The sequence below is a fragment of the Gorilla gorilla genome, chromosome 1, assembly GCF_029281585.2.
Source record: "Gorilla gorilla gorilla isolate KB3781 chromosome 1, NHGRI_mGorGor1-v2.1_pri, whole genome shotgun sequence".
In the NCBI taxonomy this organism is placed as follows: Eukaryota; Metazoa; Chordata; class Mammalia; order Primates; family Hominidae; genus Gorilla; species Gorilla gorilla.
Genome location: NC_073224.2, coordinates 115,100,348 through 115,122,124, shown reverse-complemented (window position 1 = coordinate 115,122,124; position 21,777 = coordinate 115,100,348). Strand labels below are relative to the sequence as shown.

At 43.6% G+C, this 21,777-nt stretch overlaps 1 non-coding gene and 1 pseudogene across 1 annotated transcript; one reads left to right on the top strand and one right to left on the bottom strand.

The window, feature by feature from the left end:
- Positions 1-552: 552 nt before the first annotated feature.
- On the bottom strand, positions 553-716 carry LOC115932457 (U1 spliceosomal RNA). The gene has a single exon (XR_004068741.3). It is a non-coding gene; the product is annotated as a U1 spliceosomal RNA (small nuclear RNA).
- A 9,517-nt stretch (positions 717-10,233) lies between these two features.
- Positions 10,234-21,218, top strand: LOC134756743 (uncharacterized; annotated as a pseudogene).
- Positions 21,219-21,777: the final 559 nt, after the last annotated feature.

The following is a 21,777-nucleotide window of genomic DNA, read 5'->3' as shown; positions in this document are numbered from 1 at the left end:
GGTTCTGACCTGCAGGCCTCGGTGAACATGAGCAAGGGCACCTGGGCGCCGGGAGAGCCCTCCCTTCCCCTACAGAAAGCAAGCGTGTTCTGTTAACAACCGAACGGGGACCCTGCTTTCATCCCAAAGAACAGCACCCGACTGCGTAGTTTCTCCCTGGCTCTAGGAGGTGAGAACACATTCCCCGCCAGCACAGACATCCTATAAACTCCTGCGGAGGCTGCGGTTAGAAGCAGAGGCTGTGTGAAGGGTGACTCTGGGGGCTATGAAAAAACACGAAGGTTTTCACAGAGCGTGAGAACCCAAGAGACTGGAGACCATGAAGCGATCCGCAAAAAACAGCCCCAAGTAGAAAGGGAAGAGAAGAGCCCTGCGGTCACTTTGCTAGTGTTAAAGGAGCTCACGGCGGCGGAGAGCATAACACGTTACTTCCTGTTTCCCATCATTGCGACTGTAAGGAGAACGCTTAACGTGAACATGCCACCCAAGCCACAAAACTGCAGTTTTAAGAATAATCCTTATAGTGGAGTCTATTTTTTCATTACAAAAATTCAGAGGAAAGCGCGGACGCAGTCCCCCACTACCATAAATTGTGCAGTCGAGTTTCCCACATGTGGGGAAATCGCAGGAGTCAACACATCCGGAGTGCAATGGATAAGCCTCGCCCTGGGAAAGCCACCTTCGTGATCATGGTATCTCCGCTGCCAGGTAAGTATGAGTTCACACACCTCTGCCCTGTCACAGCTTCATATACCTCACCCTTTACACACATGGTCACTTGCCCCGCGCACCCCTGAGCCCTCCTAGCCCTGACACACAGCTGGGACGCTCAGGTCCGACCAGCGGTCCTGAACCCGCTCCCACGGCACGGGAGCTCCTTCGTGGTGAAACAGCCAGTGGCGAAGCAGCAGCCCCTGCGCTGCCTCATCTACATAGAAGTCGCCCTATCCGTGATGTCACCGACAGCGCCTTCCTCGTCCCCGTCTGCTTTTCCGCCCCACCCTCCGCTACTCAGCCGACCAACATGGTGCCAGAGCCTGCGGGGGCAATGATGTCTGCCTCTCCCTCCTTTCCCTCTCTTCCCCGTCCATGGTCTTCCCCAAAGAAGCGGGTGTTTCTGTTGTAGATTTTTGTTTGTTTTTTGTTTTGCGCCGAGTCTCGCTCTGTCGCCCAGGCTGGAGTGCAGTCGCATGATCTCGGCTCCCTGCAACCTCCGCCTCTCGGGTTGAAGCGATTCTCCTGCCTCAGGCTTCCGCATAGCTGGGATTACAGGCACGCGCCACCAAGCCCGGCTAATTTTTGTGTTTTTAGTAGAGACGGGGTTTCACCATGTTGGCCAAGCTGATCTCGAACTCCTGACCTCAGGTAATCCGCCGACCTCGGCCTCCCAAAGTGCTGAGATTACAGGCGTGAGCCATCACGACTGCCCAGAAGCCGGTTCTTAGCCTGTGTTGCCGAGGACCTCTTTGGCAGAAATCTGGAGCCTGTCCACCCTTCTTCAAATAATGGCTTGTAATGCGCAGACTAAAACATGGAGGATTACACAAGAAACTGGTTCACTTCACATCATTATCCTTGTGATGTAGCATTCTACTTGAAATTGGAAGCCGTTCGATATCAGAGAAACCATATCTATGAAACTAGAGAGGCTGCTCAGATTACTGCAAACCAGCCATCCTTACTTGTTTTACCACTAGTAGTGTTATAAGGACGGTGGTCCAATTTCAGGAATCTTGTAGGGTTTTTTCAAATACAGCAATGTACAAATATGCTGCCCCAGCAGAGCACACTGGACACTCGGGCATGGTGCTGGAGTTTGTCATCTCTTCCACGGCCTTCTCCAGACCTTAGCACTTACCTCATGTTAGCACTTTATGTTCTGCAAAGACAGAAACAAAGTGGTCCAAATTTGGAGAAAAATATATATATTTGGGGGAAACTTTATTTGAGGTGCTTAACAGATTACTTTTAATCTGTAGAATACAACACCAAACTCTGACAATACTCCACAGACTCCAAATCTATCAGGCAAGTTTTTCCTGTCCTTTGCTTTCATATAAACTGAATCATAAAGTGTATAGTGGGTTTTGGGGGAATATAACTGCCCAATGGGTTCATGTTGCCTGCTGCCTAGACAGAACCAATTTATCAAGACAGGGGAATTGCAATAAAGAAAGTTATTTACCCAGAGCCAGCTGTGTGAGAGACCAGTTTTATTATTACCCAAATCAGTCTTCCTGAGCATTCTGGGACCCGAATTTTTAAGGATAATTTGGTGGGTGGGGGCCAGTGAGTTGGGAGTGCTGATTGGTCAGGTCAGAGATGAACTCAAAGGGAGCTAAAGCATCCTCTTGAGCTAGGCCAGTTCCTGGGTGGGGGCCACAAGATCAGATGAGCTGGTTTATCCATCTGGGTGGTGCCAGCTGATGCATCAAGTGCAGGGCTACAAAATACCTCACGCACTGATCTTAGGTTTTACAATAGTGATGTGATCCCCAGGCACAATTCAGGGAGGTTTAGAATCTCGTAAGTTGGAGGCTGCATGATCCTAAACCATCATTTCTAATCTTGTGGCTAATTTGTTAGTCCTGCAAAGGCAGTCTACTCCCCAGGCAGGAAGGGGATTTGTTTTGGGAAAGAGCTGTTATCATCTTTGTTTCACAGCTAAACCATAAACTAAGTTCCTCTCAAAGTTATTTTGGCCCGTGCCCAGGAATGAACAAGGTCAGCTTGGACGCTGGAAGCAAGATGGAAGCAGTTAGGTCAGATCTCTTTCGCTGTGATAATTCTCCCAGTTATAATTTTTGCAAAGTTGGTCTCAGGAGCAGAGGCATAGGTTTGACTTCTTTCACTCAGTCTTACATCTATGAATTTTTCATGTTATTCATGTGGTTATTTGTTTCTGTGTGTATTCCTTTGTATGAATATAGGCCAATTTATTTATTTATTCTACTGTTGCTGAACATGTTGACCTAAAAGAAAGAGGCTGAATCACAAAATAGAATCTAGAGTTTACTTGAGCCAACATGAAGACAGCTGCCTGGAAGACTCACACCAAAAGAACCTTGGATCTGAGCTCCCTTTGGCCTTTGTCACAAGCAGGTTTTTAAAGGTCAAAAGGGGGGATGCACAATGGGCTGACAGAAAGGTGACTGTCAGGAATTCTCATTGGTTTTCAGAAATAGCATTGATGAGAGCTTGGCTATCCCTTGTTGTAGGGTGTGGGATACAGTGTTTGGTGTGGCATTATTAGATTAATTTACAGCTACCTGGGGTGATAGCAAGCAGTTTCAACAGATGAATACATAGCTCAAAAGGAAGGAAGCAGAAAGTGGTTGCTGTCTTGATTTAATGTCTCTCTGATCATGTGAAGTGGCTCACATTCCTCAGATAAAAATTCTTTTAAAAATCTTTCTTCTTTAAAGCATTGATGATCAAAAGCTCAGCCAAGGTGTCCCTCTTTGCCAGGAACACTCATTCCCGGATAGTCTTTCCCATGCTGAAGGCAGGGGAGGACAGGAGCTGCCTCACTGGGGAATTTTTAAGAGCGCCCCAAAGCCCAATTGAAAGTACGTCACAGAGTAGAAAAAAAAAAAGAAGAAAAGAAAAGAAGAGAGAGAGACTTCAGTTAAATCTACAGCTGTCACTTGTTTAATCATCTCTAGTCTTCAGATACCATAAAATCAGTTTTCTCAGAAGTAAAACAGGAAATATATAACATTAATAATTTGAATAGCACAGATATAATTCACACAAGAATGAGAATCACAAAGAGAATCCATATGCCAGAACAGTAAGGGAACCTATTCCATTAGGGAGCCAATGAAAAACATCAGGGAAAACATCACATCCCAGTTCTTCTTTCATGATTTCTTGTAGCCAAATGACTTCTAATTTTTTCTAGATGAGGTTCTACGTCATGGGAGTATTTATTTTTGTATACGCAACCAGAGGTTGTAAACACCACACATCCACCTCCCTGCTCAGCTAAATCTATCATCTAAAGCGGGCTGCGGAGGCTGCTGTTGCTGGGGCTCTCCCCTTGGTGTTCTGGGCTGCATTGTACTAAGTGGAGAAGGTGGTTGTGGGCAAGCGTTGTGCAGAGATCACAACCAGGTGGGCAGGGGGCTGCTCTCTCCACACTATCAGTTGACAATGTACAATTCCTTTTATGAACTCTTGTAAGTGCTGCTGTATCTACCCATTGTTTTTGTTTTGTTTTGTTTTTTGAGACAGACTCTCTCTCTGTCTCCCAGGCTGGAGTGCAGTGGCACAATCTCGGCTCTCTGCAACCTCTGCCTCCTGGGTTCAAGTGATTCTCCTGCCACAGCCTCCCAAGTTGCTGGGACTACAGGCAAACACCACTGTGTGCAGCTAATTTTTGTATTTTTAGTAGAGATGGGGATTCACCATGTTGGCCAGGCTGATCTCGAACTCCTGACCTCAGGTGACCCACCTGCCTCGGCCTCCCAAAGTGCTGGGATTACAGGCATGAGCCACCGTGCCCAGGTTCTAACCATTTTTAAATAAGAATAATATTGTCTTTGAAAATATATATCATCTAAAGTAATGCAATTATCTAGTACAATCTTAGCCAGTGAATAAATAGCTTTTTGTTGATCTGTGAAAGAGGCTACAGTTTCATCAGCAATATTTCTTTCTTTCTTTTCTTTCTTTCTTTCTTTCTTTCTTTCTTTCTTTCTTTCTTTTGTCTTTCTTCTTTTTTTTTTTTTTTAAGACACAGTCTTGCTGTGTTGCCCAGGCTAGAGTGCAGTGGTGCAGTCTCAGCTCACTGCAGCCCCAACCTCCCTCGCTCAAGCAATCCTCCCACCTCAGCCTCCCAAGTAGCTGGGACTACAGACATGAACCACTATGCCTGGCTAATTTTGTTTTTGTTTGTTTGATTGTTTTGTTTGTTTGTTGAAAGACAGGGTCTCGCTATCTTGCTCAGGATGGTCACAAATTCCTGAGCTCAAGCAATCCTCCCACCTGAGCCTCTCAAAGTGCTGGAATTACAAGCATAGGCCCCCAAGCCTGGACTCTTTATTTTTCTTTCAGAGAGAAGGAGTGGCTCTGTCGCCCAGGCTGGAGTGCACTGTCGCTATCATAGCTCACTACAGCCTGGAACTCCTGGGTTTAAGTGATCCTTCCACCTCAGCCTCTGAGTCACTGGGATTATAGGCCAGAGCCCCCATGCCCGGTTTTTATCAGCAATGTTACCTAAGGCTAAAGAAGGATTTCTAACCACGGGAAGCAACATCCCATCAAAGCAAAAGCGTGCTCCCCCAAAAATGTATGGAGCTACTTTCTTAATGGTCAGGCAGGTAATTAGCAAGTTTTCTCCCAATAGGATCTCCATCTATTAATAAAATAGAGTGGTGGGCACGCCTAGTGAAAAGTTTGAGGACACTCATCCAATTTTTTTTTTTTTTTTTTTTTTTGAGATGGAGTCTTGCTCTGTCTCCTAGGCTGAAGTGCAGTGGCATGATCTTGGCTCACTGCAACCTCTGCCTCGCAGGTTCAAGTTATTCTCCTACCTCAGCCTCCTGAGTAGCTGGGAATACATGTGAACACCACCATACCCAGCTAATTTTTGTATTTTTAGTAGAGACGGGGTTTCACAGTGTTGGCCAGGCTGGTCTTGCACCCCTGACCTCAGGTGATCCACCCACCTCGGCCTCCCCACTCATCCAATGTTGGGTTTCTTCAGAGCTGTATATATATATAGGCATGACCAAATATCCTAAAAGACATTGCACTTCATCATTCCATGTCTTTAGACATCTAAGGGCTGTGGATGGTGATCTCCTCCACAGACCAAATAAATGCTGGTGCACAACAGGTAAGTGTAGTATAATTTGGGTACATCAGCTTTCGGCATTTAAACCATGCATGGGTCAGACATATTAGAGCAAGAGGGCAGGTTGGATCCTGATAGCAGGAGGGAGTGTTTTTCTCTTAACTTTCCAATAGCATCATGGTGTTTACCACTGTCATTTCAGAGTGAGGCAACAATTTTTTGTTGGTTTTCTTTCTGATTTTTGGGTTTTTTTTGCAACCGGGGTCTCACTGTTGCCCAGGCTGGAATGCTGTGGCAACATGACAGCCCAGTACAGTCTTGACCTCTTGACCTTCAGGGCTCAATGAATCATCCTACCTCAGCTTCCCAAGTGCTGGAGTTAGGCACACACCACCACGCCCAGCTTATTTATTTACTTTCTGAGACAGGGTCTCACTCTTTTGCCCAGTCTGGAGTGCAGTGGTGTCATCTGGATTCACTGCAGGCTCGAACTCCTGGGCTCAAGTCATCCTCTCAGCTCATACTCCTGAGTAGCTGGGACTACAGTTGGGTGCCACCATGCACCCAACTGTATATTTTTGTATATTTTGTAGAGATTGTTTCACCATTTTGCCCAGGAAGATAGTCTCAAACTCCAGGGCTCAAGTGATCCTCCTGCCTCGATCTCCCAAAGTGCTGGGATTACAGGCAGTTATTTTGACAGTACAATTATGATGGGTTAAACCGAGACGTACGGCAGGAAGGTTAGGATGAGTCAGACAGATTCGATAAACAGGTTTTGCTTGATGTAACCCCGAGTTGCATCGTGAGTGCAATCAGGAGGAATACAGGTGAAATTTGGCACAGGATGTACCAATGGGTCATTATGGTCAAAAGTGGTTGGTGGTTTAAGGTGGCAAACCCAGCACCTTGTCACATTTCCCACAGTGGCAATGGTTTGTGAGATTCTGATCAGAGAATTATCCCTCCCTGATGTAATCAAATTAATTAAGGACAGTAAAACAAAAATCTGATCATAGGCATTTTGCTATGTATGTATGTATATGTATATACATGTACGTGCAATAGGACTAGTGTGTCATATCTTTAGAGAATATACATATAGGGTGATTTTACCAAAACCAATAGGATACGACCCCTACAACTTAAAGGAGCCCTGATGGTGTATGTATTCCAGTCAAGAGAAAAAGAGACTAACTCTTCCAGGTGCAGTGAGCACTGGAATTGTGAATAGCTGGTTATACAGGCCAGTATCTTGGGTGGAAGTGGGCTACAACAGATGTCAGCTACTTGCCATCTTCGTCAGGAAGATGGCAGGTCACCTTTAAGTGAAAACCTCCACTGACAGATGTCCACTCTGGTAGGGTTGCCTTTTAGATATGAGAAGCATGAATCTGTGTGTCAATGCCCTTATGTTTACTGCCACAGAGATTAGGCAATAATACCTGATGTGAGCCAGGTGCAGTGGCCCACACCTCTGGTCCCAGCTATTTGGGAGACTGAGGCAGGAAGATGGCTTGACCCCAGGAGGTAAAGGCTACATTGAGTCATAATTACACCACTGCATTCCGGCCTGGGCAACAGAGTGAGACCCCATCTCAAAAAAATAAATTAATATTAATAATACCTACGTGGTGCCCTCCAGTGGACTTGGAGGGAGTATTTTATTTGATGTTGTTTCCAGTAAGCGACGTCTCCAGTTTATAGGCATAATTTTTGATATTTTCATCTCCCATCAGCTCATTATGAAAGGCATCCTTTATTAATTTGGAGCTCTTCGTAAGAAGTTTTGTGAGACCTTATAAATAATGGAGAATGTCACCTTTAAGAAGTGCAGGTTCATAAGCCCCTTCATCTAACCACTGCATGGGTCTTCCTGTTCTAATTTCAGAGGGAGAGAGTGGAAGTTTTCCAGAAACTGTGGGGCAGCTTTGGCCAGGGAAGGTTAAAAACTCCTGTTAGCTTTGCCAATTGAGTTTTTATCTTATCATTATTAAGTTGCACTAGTCCAGAGGATTAGGGGTGATAGGCACAATGGAAATGTTGGGACATAGGCCAAACGTTACAAATGGATCCAACTATCTGACTGATAAGGTGTGTTCCTCAGTTGCTATGGAGATCAGATGGCACTCCCCATGAGGAATGATTTTCTCTAATCACAGTCTACCAGCTGCTTGGGCTGTGGCTCATTGGCACGGAAATGTTTCACTCCAGCGACAGCACGTATAAATTAGCACCAGAAAGTATCTGTGACCCTGAGATGGAGACAGCTGGATAAAGTCTAACTGCCATGTCTCAAAGGGTCCTAAAGATACAATGTCCCTGTGACACATGAAGGGGTTTTCCAGGATTATGTTTGGGACAGAACAGACAGTACAGCAAGAATAAACCTTTTGCGCAATGGTAGGCGATGATTTTCAACACACTGCTTTCCCCATGCTATCATTTTGTCTGAATTCCAATGAGTCAGCTTATGAACTACTTTAAAATGGGTAATTGAAGAAAATAAAATATCGACTCAAAATAAATTAATTAAATTTTAAAAAGAAACAGGGCCAACTATGGTGGCTCATGCCTGTAATCTCAGCACAGCTCTTTGGGAGGCCGAAGCAGGAGGATCACTTGAGCTCAGCAGTTGGAGACCAGCCTGGGCAATTTAGTGAGACCACATCTCTACAGAATTATTATTTTTCTTAATAGCCAAGTATGATGGTGCATACCTGTAGTCCCAGCTACTTGGAAGTCTAAGGTGGGAGGATCACTGGAGCCCAGGAGGTTCAGGCTACAGTGAACTATGATTGTGCCAGTGCACTGCAGCCTGGGCAACAGAGAAAGACCTTGTCTCAAAAAATAAAATAAAATAAAATGTCTTAGAAGTTTAGCTGTCCATCCTATGCAGCAGAATATCTATGTGTCATGTCCACCATGTCCTTCTGTTGTATCATCCCCTTAGTTAAGCCAGGAAGGCACCTGTCCCCTTATTAGAATATCATGGGCTCATGGCTAGCACAGTGGCTCATGCCTGAAATCCCAGCACTGTGGGAGGCTGAGGCACATAGATCTCTTGAGCCCAGGAGTTGGAGACCAACCTAGGCAACATAGCAAGGCCCTATCTCTACAAAAAAAAAAAAAAAATAGCTGAATGCGGTGGTGCATGTCTGCAGATCCAGCTACTCTGGAGGCTGAGGTGGGAGGATCACTAGAGCCCAGGGGGTGGAGGCTGCAGTGAGCTGAGATCACACCACTGCCCTCCATCCTGGGTGACAGAGTGAGACCTAGTCTAAAAAAAGTGGGGGAAGGGGGAGAAAGTTTGTTGTGCCAGCAAGTAAATGAAGAAAGGGACAATATGAGAGTTGAGAAATAAATTGGAATATGGTTTGATACCTCTCCTGAAGAAGATAAATTTGCTAAAAGTGCTGAAGTTAGAGGCATTACATAAGACCCGTTGCAGTTGCTCATGCCTGTAAATCCTGGCACTTTGCAAGGCCGCGGAGCTGCTTGAGCCCAGGAGTTTGGAGACCAGCCTGTGCAACATGGTGAAACCCCTTCTCTACAAAACAAATGAAAATTAGCAGGGCATGATGGCCCACTCCTGCAGTCTCAGCTACTTGGAAGGCTGAGAGGGGAGGATCGCTTGAGCCTGAGAAGTTGAGGCAACAGTGAGACGCAATCAGGCCACTGCACTCCAGCCTTAGAGACAGAATGAGACCCTGTCACAAAAACTAAAAATAAAAATTAAAAAGCCTGTAACATAGCAGTGGCACATCCAGTTCTCTACGCTACTATAGAACTATCAGTGGCCAAAGATATGTGTACAAGAATGACGATTTCAGGATTCTCTGAAATCCTAAAACCATGAAGCCAACCTTATTTCAAACACATTTTGAAAAGGGTTAAATAAATCATGCACAAACTGACTGATAAAAAATGCTGTCTTCAAAAATGATGAAGAGGATTATTATGATGATGAATGATTCCACTTTCTATCCATATTATTGATAGAGCAACCAGTAAATCCAGGCCCATCCTGGGGATAGGATATCTCTCTAGGCCTCCTATTAACAATGAAAAAATTAAGGTTGGCATATAACCCATCCAAGCCTATAAGGGGCAGCATGAGGATTTTGTCGGCACCAGAAGTGACTCGTTTGGTCTCTGTTTCTTGTACACAGGCACAAGACAGCATGACATTTCAGGAGATTCTCTGTCTGAATCGGATCTGTGAGGCGAGGGTGTGGGGAGTGTGGGGAATGGCCCTTGACAGGGATCGCTGTTAATTGTGCCTAGAATCCTGAGAAGATAAAACCTTCCCTGCAGTGAGCATCCCTGGCTGGCCTGGAACCTATAGGACTTAGGACTACGGGAAGAAAAAGGGAAGATTCTCTAGTGATCGATAATACACGAACGGGGGAGATTCTCTAGTGATCGATAACACGAACGCTTTAAAAGCTGGAGCAAGCGTCCCCGGGTGGGCTCGAACCACCAACCTTTACAGTTAACAGCCGAACGCGCTAACCGATTGCGCCACAGAGACAAGAACTACTGCTTTTACTATGCGCTATGGGAAGGGCGCCTTCAACAAATTTCCCCTGTGCCTTCCAGCCTCAGGGCTCGTCCGGCAGGATGACTGAGCAAGGCCTTGGAAAACCGGAGCGATTAGAGCGGTGAATCGCGCTGGTCACGTTGGACACCTGCGCGTTAGGAGATTCTGGAGCCAGAAGGACAGCCGAATGGCCTTCGCCCGCCCTGCCCCTCGCCTGCTTCAGACGCCCCCGGAAACGCCCCGGTCCGCGACCCGAGTTCGAGCAGCCAGGGGGCCCAAGGGAAGCTGAACGCCTGGTGGGCTCCCGGGATGGCTCTTCCCGGTCTTTGCACAGCCTTCACCCAGTGAGGGAGCCTGTACCCACCCTGCCCGGTAGCATTCGGGGCGCTGCGGAGCTTCCGCTGCCATCTTCGGATCCTGTGTTCGGCACGGGGGCTCCACCAGGGCAGGGATCGTGGTGAGGGTCGCTAGTGGATCCCCTCGCGGGGAGCAGGGTCTGGCACTCACCAGGGCGCACGACTAGGACTTGTTGAATGAATCCGTCGTCGCCTTTATCTTTTAGTCCTTTGAAGAGCCTTGAGAATGGAAATCATGAGAGATTTTTCCATGGGGAAGTTCTTTTTACGAAACGTTTATTCAGATTGATTTCTCGGCACCCCGCGGGGCGGGCAACGGGCAGGGCCTCCAGTGCACCTTCTGTGCAGTGGAGCCGCGGGGGCTCAGCTGGACAGTGGTCGGGTCGTGGGGCGGGAGGGCGGGAGCGGGGGAAGGGAACAGCAAAAGCGGGGAAAGAAGCCGGAGAGCGGTGGACCAGACATCTAGACCTGAAAGGCTCGTGCGGAGGCAGAGGTGGGATCTTCCGGAGGTGAGAATTGTTTTTTTATTGTAGCAGAATGGGGAGGAATTGAGGGGAAAACGGAGATAGAACCTGAAAGAGCCCCAAACGTGAGAATCTGTAGCTCCCCAAGAATAAGATCTTCCAGAAAAATTAGACCGAAAACTAGGCGTCTGGGAACCCTGACATCCTTGGAGGAGTAGCATCATCATGACCCTCTGTGTTCCTTTTGGCATAAGGACTTGCTTCCATTGTTTGTTTGTTAAATTGTTGTGTTTGTTTAATAAATAAAACCTTTTCATGTATCTTTGAAATTACGTTGGTTTGGCCGGGCGCGGTGGCTCACGCCTGTAATCCCAGCACTCTGGGAGGCCGAGGCGGGCGGATCACGAGGTCAGGAGATCGAGACCATCCTGGCTAACACAGTGAAACCCCGTCTCTACTGAAAAATACAAAAAATTAGCCGGGCGTAGTGGCGGGCGCCCGTAGTCCGAGCTACTGGGGAGGCTGAGGCAGGAGAATGGCGTGAACCTGGGAGGCAGAGCTTGCAGTGAGCCGAGATCGCGCCACTGCACTCCAGCCTGGGCGACAAAGGGAGACTCTGTCTCAAAAAAAAGAAAGAAAGAAAGAAAAAGAAAGAAAGAAAGAGAGAGAGAGAAATAAATAAATAAATTACGTTGGTTCTATTTCTTTATGATTACAAACAATGCTGCAGCCATCATTCTTGTACACTTCTCATTGGCCACTGGTGTATTTCTATAGGATAGAGGCCTGGAGAGCAGCTGCTCCAGCATAGTGATTACATGGCTTTTTATATCATTCCATTTTCTTCCCTTTTTTTGCCTTATTAGCTATAATTCTTTCTTTTGTTATGTCAGTGATAGCTTTAAGGTTTCTAGAATACATCTTTATCAGTCTGCCCTCAAGTGACATTATACCTTCCCTTCTGGCCTTTATGCTAGTGTTGCCATGTCATTTGATTTTAGACATGTTATAAACCCCAACATCTAAGTACATACATAGCGATTTCCAGTCGTCTCCATTTATTTGTGTAGGTTCAGATTTCTGTCTGGTATCCTTATCCTTAGGCCTGGAGGACTCCTTCAACATTTCTTGTAGTGTGGGTCGGTGAATGCTTTCATTTATTTGTATGTCTTTATTTTTATTTGTATTTTTTTAAGATGGAGTCTCACTCTGTCACCCAGGCTGGAGTACAGTGGCATGATCTGGGCTCACTGCAACCTCCACCTCCTGGGTAAAAGTGATTCTCATGCCTCAGCCTCCTGAGTAGCTGGGATTACAGGCATGTGCCACCTCACCTGGCTAATTTTTGTATTTTTAGTAGAGACGAAGTTTTGCCATGTTGGCCAGGCTGGTCTCCAACTCCCCGACCTCAAGTGATCCGCCCGCCTCGGCTTCCCAAAGTGCTGGGATACATGTGTGAGCCACTGCGCATGTGTATGTCTTTAAATGTCCTTATTTCAGTCACATTTTTTAGAGATTTTTCATTGTGGCATAGAATTCCAAAATAACTTTTTTTCTCTCTCTCACTACTTTATTATGTTGCCACTTTGATGCCTTGTCATTGATATATCATCTTTTCTGTTTTTGTAAAACTGGCATAAAGGAGGCTTCCTGTACTTGTTATATAATTTTTGGAATGTGTACTTAAATTAAAAAAATGTTGTTATACTTTAAGTTCTGAGATACATGTGCAGAACGTCCAGGTTTGTTACATAGGTATACATGTGCCATGGTGGTTTGCTGCACCCATCAACCCATCATCTACATTAGGTATTCCTCCTAATGCTATCCCTCCCTTTGCCCCCCACCCCCCTATAGGCCCCAGTGTGTGATGTTCCCCTCCATGTGTCCATGTGTTCTCATTTTTCAACTTCCACTTATGAGTGAGAACATGCGGTGTTTGGTTTTCTGTTCCTGTGTTAGTTTGCTGAGAATGATGGTTTCCAGCTTCATCCATGTCCCTGTGAAGGACATGAACTCCTTCTTTTTTATGGCTGCAGAGTATTCCATGCTGTATACGTGCCACATTTTCTTTATCCAGTCTATCATTGATGGGCATTTGGGTTGGTTCCACGTCTTTGCTACTGTGAATAGTGCTGCAATAAACATACGTGTGCATGTGTCTCTATAGTACAATGATTTGTAATCTTTTGGGTATATACCCAGTGATGGGATTGCTGGGTCAAATGGTATTTCTGATTCTAGATCCTTGAGAAATCGCCACAGTGTCTTCCACAATGGTTGAACTAAATTAAAAATATGAAAATGGGCTGGATGAGGTGGCTCATGCCTGTAATCTGAGCACTTTGAGAGGGGGAGGCGGGATGATCGATTGAGGCCCAGAGTTGGAGACCAGCCTGGATAAGATAGTAAGACTCTCTCTCTCTCTCTCTCTCTCTGTGTGTATATATATATGTGTGTGTATATATATATATATTAAAAAATATATATATACACATTCCCTCTGTGTATATATATTATATATATATATAATATATACACAAACACTCACTCTCTCTCTATAGATATATGTATACACACAGGGAGAAATACGTCCATCGTGAGAGTCCTAGAGTCATCTTAAGTTTCACCGAAAGTGCACTTAGAGTAAAATGTGCCCACTCTGAGGGTCAAACCTACCTACTGACGTGTAAGTTGTGTTTGTGAGACATTCTCAACAGCATTTGCTTTCCCTAGCATAGTGGTTTTCATGTTTTCCTCACACCTGAATGTCCTCAGTGCAAAACCTGTCAGAATTCATTTCCTTTGCTGTTCTTCTTTGAGAAACCTCCAGGGTTTTATTTATTTATTCCATACCTTTTAAAAGTATAGAGACAAAGACTGGCAAGTGGTATATATTACTACATTAGTCTGAGTTCTCCAGAAAAAGAAAACGAGCAGGATACACACACAGACACACACACACACACACACACACACACACACACACACACACACAGAGAGAGAGAGATTTACATTGGCTAATGTGATTATGGAAGCAGAGAAGTCCAAGGTCTACACTGAGTAAGCTCTAGACCCAGGAGAGTGGAATATAGTTCTCTACCAAGTCCAAGGCCCAAGGCAGAAGACTGATGTCCCAGCTCAAAGACAGTGGAGCAGAGACTTCTTTCTTAGCCTTTCATTCTATTCAAGCCTTCTGTGGGTTGGATGAGGCCCACTCACACTGGGGAGGGCAATCTGCTTTACTCAGTTTACCGATTCAAATGTCAATCTCATCCAGAAACACTCTCAGAGACACAGTGAGAAATAATGTTTAACTAAATATCTGGGCACCCCATGGCCCGTTCAAACTGACAGAAAAATTCATCTTCACAAATACTCTCAATAAAAGTGACTAACAAATGTAGCATCATGTCCTGCCTGTTTATCCCATGACAATTAATGTATTCCAGCCCAACATTGTCTTCCTTTCTCTTACAGAAGCAACATGTAACAGTTTCATTGAAAGTAAGGTTGCCCAGGCACGGTGGCTCACCCCTGTAATCCTAGCACTTTCGGAGGCCGAGGCGGGCAGATCACCTGAGCTCAGGAGTTTGAGACCAGCCTGGCTAACATGGTGAAACCCCATTTCTACTAAAAATACAAAAAATTAGTCGGGCATGGTTGCGCATGCCTGTAATCCCAGCTACTCGGGAGGCTGAGGCAGGAGAATCATGTGAACCTGGGAGGTGGAGATTGCAGTGAGCCAAGATCCCACCATTGCACTCCAGCCTGGGCAACAAGAGTGAAACTCCATTTCAAAAAAATTAAAAATAAAAATAAATAAATAGAGTGACGTTAATTTTGACCTTATGGAGTCTCTCCCCAACCCCTACATACCTTTGCACTTGTGGATTGTCATTTTGTCATGGCTTTGATATAAAAATATATCAATAAGCTATATGCAGTGCTAATGTAAGTTTGAATTTCATCCTGACTCCATAAGCCACTTTCCATTTTGATAAAGCCTAGAAATATTCATGTCCATCTCCTCGAATATGGGTAATGGATACCTATTGTGGGGCCCACTCTCAATCTCATGGGGTTTTTTTGTTTTTTTTAATTTTCATTCAGGTCTCAGTAGATATGCCTGGGCTGCCTGAAAGCCACTGAAAATGGCCCGTGGCCTTGTACATCTGACAGAGTGGACTAAAATCTAAGCCATGGAATGGGGGGATGGAAAGTGAGAAACATCAAACTCAGCACACAGTGACTCAGTTTAAATCTCTAGGCTAAGAGATCTATCATGGCTTCTGGGACATAAGGCTTTGTCTGGAGGGTGACTGTAGGCTCCCATGACAATGCCTACCCCAGAAAGCTCAAGGCTGCCAGAGGAACTTACTTTAGTTCCAGCCAATACCTGCTGATGATGGTAGGTTCAGGATCTCCCTTTTGTATAGCACTTACTAAGAAGGGAATCCTTCCTCCATCCCTTTGAGATGTGTTTGTATCTCCTAGGGACTCCAGTGTGTCTTTCCCTAGTATCTGAAAGCCATTCCTTTGAGCTGTAGTTCTCAGGAAGGACTGAGCCTCTGTCTTCCAGTCTCTGTGGGAGGTTAGAATCCTATCTTCTAATATTGTCAGCTAGCAGACACAGCTGGCCTGATGAGGCAGACATTTATGATGTTTCACTTGTGCCCTGCCCCCTGCCCTCTCCCCTACCTCCCTCTCCCCCTATAATGCCATCACCTCTGTACAAATGGGAACACAGCTCAGCCCCGTTCTCTACTATCAGTAGTTACTGAATAAAATCTGTTTTCTCTGCTTTAACTAATGTCTGGCTTTATCTTTGACAAAATAAGTGGAGCGATGATTTTTAGGGACAAGGCAGCTGCAAAGAGAGGCACAGACATGGGAGGAGAGGGAGGGATCACCTGACCCTTTTCATTTCATAGGTATCTATTCCTGCCTGGTGTTTATAAGCCTGACACTTGGCTGGGCTTCCCTGGGGTATATCTCCATGGCTCTGTGGCAAGACTTGAATAGGCTGGTGATGACACTTGATGTCCCCATAGCCACCTTCAAAAATGTCATTAAAGGCTTGCGAGAAAATGGAAGGAAACACAGAAAACCTGATTTTGAAAGTTGCCGCCTCTCCTTCTTCCTCATTCAGAGTGTGTACGATATTGCCGTGCGGTGTTTGTTGGACTGCAATTTAGCACAACACCTTTTCTAATCTTTGGCAGTTTCTTGCAGAGTTAAGCCTACCCCATAAGGAAGCAAATTTACTTTCATTCATTACCCATGAAAAATGAACACATACATCCAATAAGGCTTCTCCAAAAATTGCTCATAGCAACCTTATTTTTATACTAAGGAAAAACTGGGTACAACACAGTCTTCATCAACAGAAGAATTTAATACCTACTGTTACATAGTCATAAAATGACCTCATGTACAGCAAACAAAAACAAGCAAAAAAAAAAAGTAGGAAAAGTATGAAAAAACACAGTAACATAGGTAAAACCCTCCAAACACTATACCTAGCAAAAGATGCCTATAAAAATATCTTTTGAACATCTAAAACAAATTTATTTTAATGTACCTGTCTGATACTCCTGTGTAATTCCATTTATATGAAGCATCAGGACTCAACAGTGGCTCCCTCTTTGAGGTACTTTGATGGAAAACTTCCTGGGTTGATGGAAATGTTCTATGTGGCTTGGTCTAGTTGATACTTACAAGGGTCTATACATTTATTAAGCTTCACAGTACACTTTTTACATTTACATTTTTAATATAAAAATAATGTTAATTATTTTTAAACTGCCGAAATCTCAAAATGATACTTGTTTTAGTATTGGTTTAACCCTGAGATATATTTTTTACTTTTATACATACTGTAAAATCTGTATAATAAAGTTTGGAGTAAATTAGACCTTTTTACTCTTCCTACACAATGCTAGAAGTCTGGAACATCTTAATTCCATTTACCCTCCTTGTGATTCTCAAGTTACTCTCATTAATTTTAAGGCACCATATATTTTAAGTCACATGGACATCATTATGATCATTGGATTAGTAAAACATACTATTTGACTGAGCCACACATTAAACCTACACATTGCCCTGCGTTCCTTCGTTCCCTTTCCACATTCCCCGGGGATATTTCACATTTTTGCATTTCCCTTAGTTAGCATGTGCTGCTTCTCCAGAAAGGTCTGCACTTCACCTTCACTGGAAAGATCTGTAGTCTTGGGTTAGGAGCCAGCAGTCAGTTGAAAATGATAGTATTTTAGAACTCTATGATGTCTTACTTTTTCACTGCTGTGAATTTAGCACCTGACCTTTGGACACAATAGGAATTTCCCCCTCTGGGGGCTGCTCTGGTTTTCCCATGTGCCTTGGGCATTCAGCAGTGTCCTGATGACATGCCTAGGTGTGGTTTGTTTGTCCTTATGCTGCTTGGAGTTCATAGCTCTTCTTGCACATGTGGCTTGATGCCTCGTTGGGTTTGTTTCTCTTAATTGTCCATAGGTAAGAACTATTTCTGTTCAGTATTGCTTCTGTCCCATTTTCTGTCTCCTCCAGCTTCCAGGACATTAGTGACAATTTATTTTAAGCATTTATGACATAACTCATATATATGTATATATGTATATATACATATATACGTATATATACATATATATGTATGTAAACATATATACATATATATGTATACATATATATGTATATATACACATATATACATATATACGTATATATACATATATATGTATGTATACATATATACATATATATGTATACATATATACATATATATGTATACATATATATGTATATATACACATATATACATATATATGTATATATATATACACACACTTGTTTCTTAGTTTTCCTTCCTGCTAGCTCTCTCTCTGCTTGTCTGGAAAGTCTCCGCTTACTTATCTTCAGGCTAGTAATCCATCTTCACATGGATCCAAACTGCCATTACACCAATCTATTGACTTTTTAAAATAATAACTATTGCATTTTATTTCTAACTTTAATAGATTTTCTTTCCAATTATAAGTATTTATTACATCTCTATGTTATTTCTACCATTACCGTATTTTATTTGTATAATTTCCATTTTATTTCAAAATAGGTTATTATTTTCTGGTGAAAATTTTTACCATCTCTTCCATTCTTCTGAACATCTAAATCATATCATTTGAATGTTACTGTCTTATAACCTCGATGTCTCCATCATCTGTGAGAAACCTACTGTTTCCTGTTTTGAGTTTGTTTTCTCTTGCCTCTGCTTCTTTATATGCCTAGAATACTATGACTGAATGATGGGTGTCTGTGTGAAAAATTATGAAAGGACTGAGTCGTGTTCTCTGTCTCTGAAGATTAATTCCCCTCTGCCCCTGGCAGGCACCAGAGGCACAGATCACCTCAACCCCATCTCTGTCTCGGCTGACCTGCAGCTTGTTTTTCCTCTTGGGAAACTCAGCAGCAGGATTTTTCCCTCAGAGAAACATCACATTTAAAGCATACATAGAAAAAGGTGGGGTTTTTTTCATAAAAAGTCTTAGTTTTCTTATTGTAAATTTAAACACATGGTTATTACTGTTCTTAAGCTAATTGGGCTAGCCTGGGCAACACAGTGAGACCCCGTAACTATGAAAAATAAAAACATTAGGCAGGCATGGTGGCATGTGCCTGCAGTCCCAGCTACTCAGGAGGCTGGGGCAGGAGGAGCACTTGAGTCCAGGGGTTCAAGGCAGCAGTGAGCTAGATCATGCCACTGCACTCCAGCCTGGGTGAGGAATAGAGACCCCGTCTCTGAAAATTAATAATAATCATATAGTAATAATAAGACAATTGGGGCAGTACCTCCTTTATATTGATCAGATACTCAATTTGTCTATACCCTCCAGAGGAAGACAAAGTATTCTACTTTGTTTCCTGAGAAAATACTGTGTATTTATACATGAAAAAAATCCATTAAAATACTGGGCATTCTAAAGCATCTAAATGTCATAAGTAATATCATTTAAAGTGGAAACAGAGGCAGTGGTGTCTATCAAGGATGCTTATCAGTGAGGGAAACAAAAGGAATCATTAAGCACCCTTGGATACCTGGAGGGCCCCTCTGCCAAAAATCTCAGTAATTCTGTGATACACTTTTGAGTCTAGCAGGTTATTCTCTTTTCCAGAGTACGAAGTTGCCAACCTAAAAGAACAACCAAGAGAGAGTGGTTCTCCAAAGAAGTGAATGTTTGGGAATAAACAGAGGATTTCAATCCAGGATATGCGCACTATCGTATGAGGACCCAAAGGCACATCCAGGCAGGCTGAGAAGGGGAACCTTTAACAGCGAAAATGAGGAAGGTTACATAGTTGTTTTGAAACAATTATCCTTGGCCACAAGGAATAATCACAAGGGTGGCATCAGTCCAAGGATGAATAGGCAGTTGCTGGGCAGATGTCCTTGCAGAGAGATTCTTTGGGTAAGGTTGTGGTGGCCTTTGTGCAAAGTTGTGGTTTTCAGAGAGTTCTTGTAATAGTTTTTATCACAGGCATGTGTGTGTGAGCACCCCTCCTTTATGATCTCCTGATTGAATTTTGTTAGGATTTGGCATACGTGACTCCATTTTTCATTCTGACAACTTTTACAGGTCATTGCTTTTCATCCATTTTTACTAAGGGCTGGACTTGCTTAAATTCCAGGAAATTATGAGGTCTTGATTCATATAATTATCAGAAGTGCTCATGTTGCTGACTCAGTTGCCTATTTGGGATGTTATAATTGTCTTTTTTCTCCTTCCTGTACTGTAATTTACACAATCCTTAGAGGAGATTAATTTGATACTTTTCAGCTGTGAAAAACTTGAATATGCCAATCAAAGAAAGCTTCCCCTCACATGCTAGGGATTTAGTTTCTTTCCTGTGCTAAGATCCATTTAGGTATAGCACTTTCCTGGAGCCAAGAGTTCCTATGAAATGGGGTGTGGCATATTGTGTATTAAGATCATCCTTATTACAGAGATGCCATTCTTGCAGATATTGACAACTAATGTGTCCATAAGACTTTTACCAAACATCAGATAGACAAGATATGAAAACCTTCTCATTGCTGCAGTCTCAAATGTCAGGAAAGACCAGAATCTTTAGGATAATGGACAATCAAGAAAGACTCACAGACTAGATTAGCTGTCATGTACTGCCAATCAGGGAATGGATCCTTGTCAACCACCACCTAACAGAGATTGTCCCCAGAAGTTCACTCCATAACATCAAAACCAGAAACCCACATTGGTGCCACTGATGACAGAAAATAATAATGCAAAAATGAGAAAGAAACAGTGAGAGAGAGAGAGAGAGAAGACATAGAGGGAGACAGAGACATGTACTATAGCCATACTTAGTGATTAAAAGCCAAAGAGCTCAATTTCTATTCATGATATTCATTAAAAGAAGCAAGGAAACAGGAGCTAATAGCTCTGAGGGTTCAGGTCTACACAAGATGCCTGTTGGGTGGAGGGTTCTGTTGGCACCAGTGATGTTTCTCAGATGTGCTAATTGTTATGGACATAGCCCCTGAAAAAATCTATCAAATAATAATACAGGGACAGCTATCTGCATGCTAATTTACCATTGTATAGGAGGGAGAAAGGGCATTAGATTGGTTTTGGCAAATAAAAGAAAAACCACGATTTATGAAGAAAAGAGGAAAGGGGAGAAGAAAAAAATTGCCTGGGACGTTTGTGATTTTGCTCCCCTTGTGTAAGGGACTTGACAGAAAGCTTTTCAAGAGGTCGCTGTGGCCCATCTTCTCTGGACCAGTGTGACTTGGTCATCGCAGAAAACAATCACGGATGTTGGAGGACTTTAAAATATCTTAGAAGTTTAGCAGTTCATCCTATGTCACAGAGTTTCTGTGTGCGATGTCCACCACGTCCTTCTGTTGTACAACCCCTCAGTTAAGCCAGGAGGGTGCCTCTCCCCTCACGACCAGCCTGGGCAACACGGCGAAATCCCGTCTCTACAAAAAATACAAAAATTAGCCCATCGTGTGGCGCATGCCTGTAGTCCCAGCTCCTTGGGGCGCTGAGGCAAGAAAATCGCTCGGCCTCAGGAGGTCGAGGCTGCAGTGAGCCATGTTTGCACTACTGCATGCCATCCTGGGTGATCGAGACTGGAATATCATACATCCATGTGTAGAAAGTTTGTTGTGCCGGCAAGTAAATGACAAAGGGGACATTAACAGAACTGAGAAACAAATTGGAATACGATTTGGTACCGCTCCCACGAAAGATAAATTTGCAGAATGTACTCAAATTGGAAACATTAAATAAATTCTATAATGTAAAATTAGCACATCCTGTTGTCCACACTATAGAAATATCTGCACAAGTGACCGAAGATATGTGTACAAGAATGATGGTGATTGCAGCATCATTTGTAATCCTAAAACTATGAAACGCAACTCACTTCAAAAACATTTTGAAAAGGGTTAAATAAATCATGCACAAACTCAAGAAGAAATGCTGTTCTCACAAACAATGGCGAGGATCACCATGAGGATGACTGATTCCACTATTATTGATAGAGCAATCAGTAAACCCAGGCACATCCTGG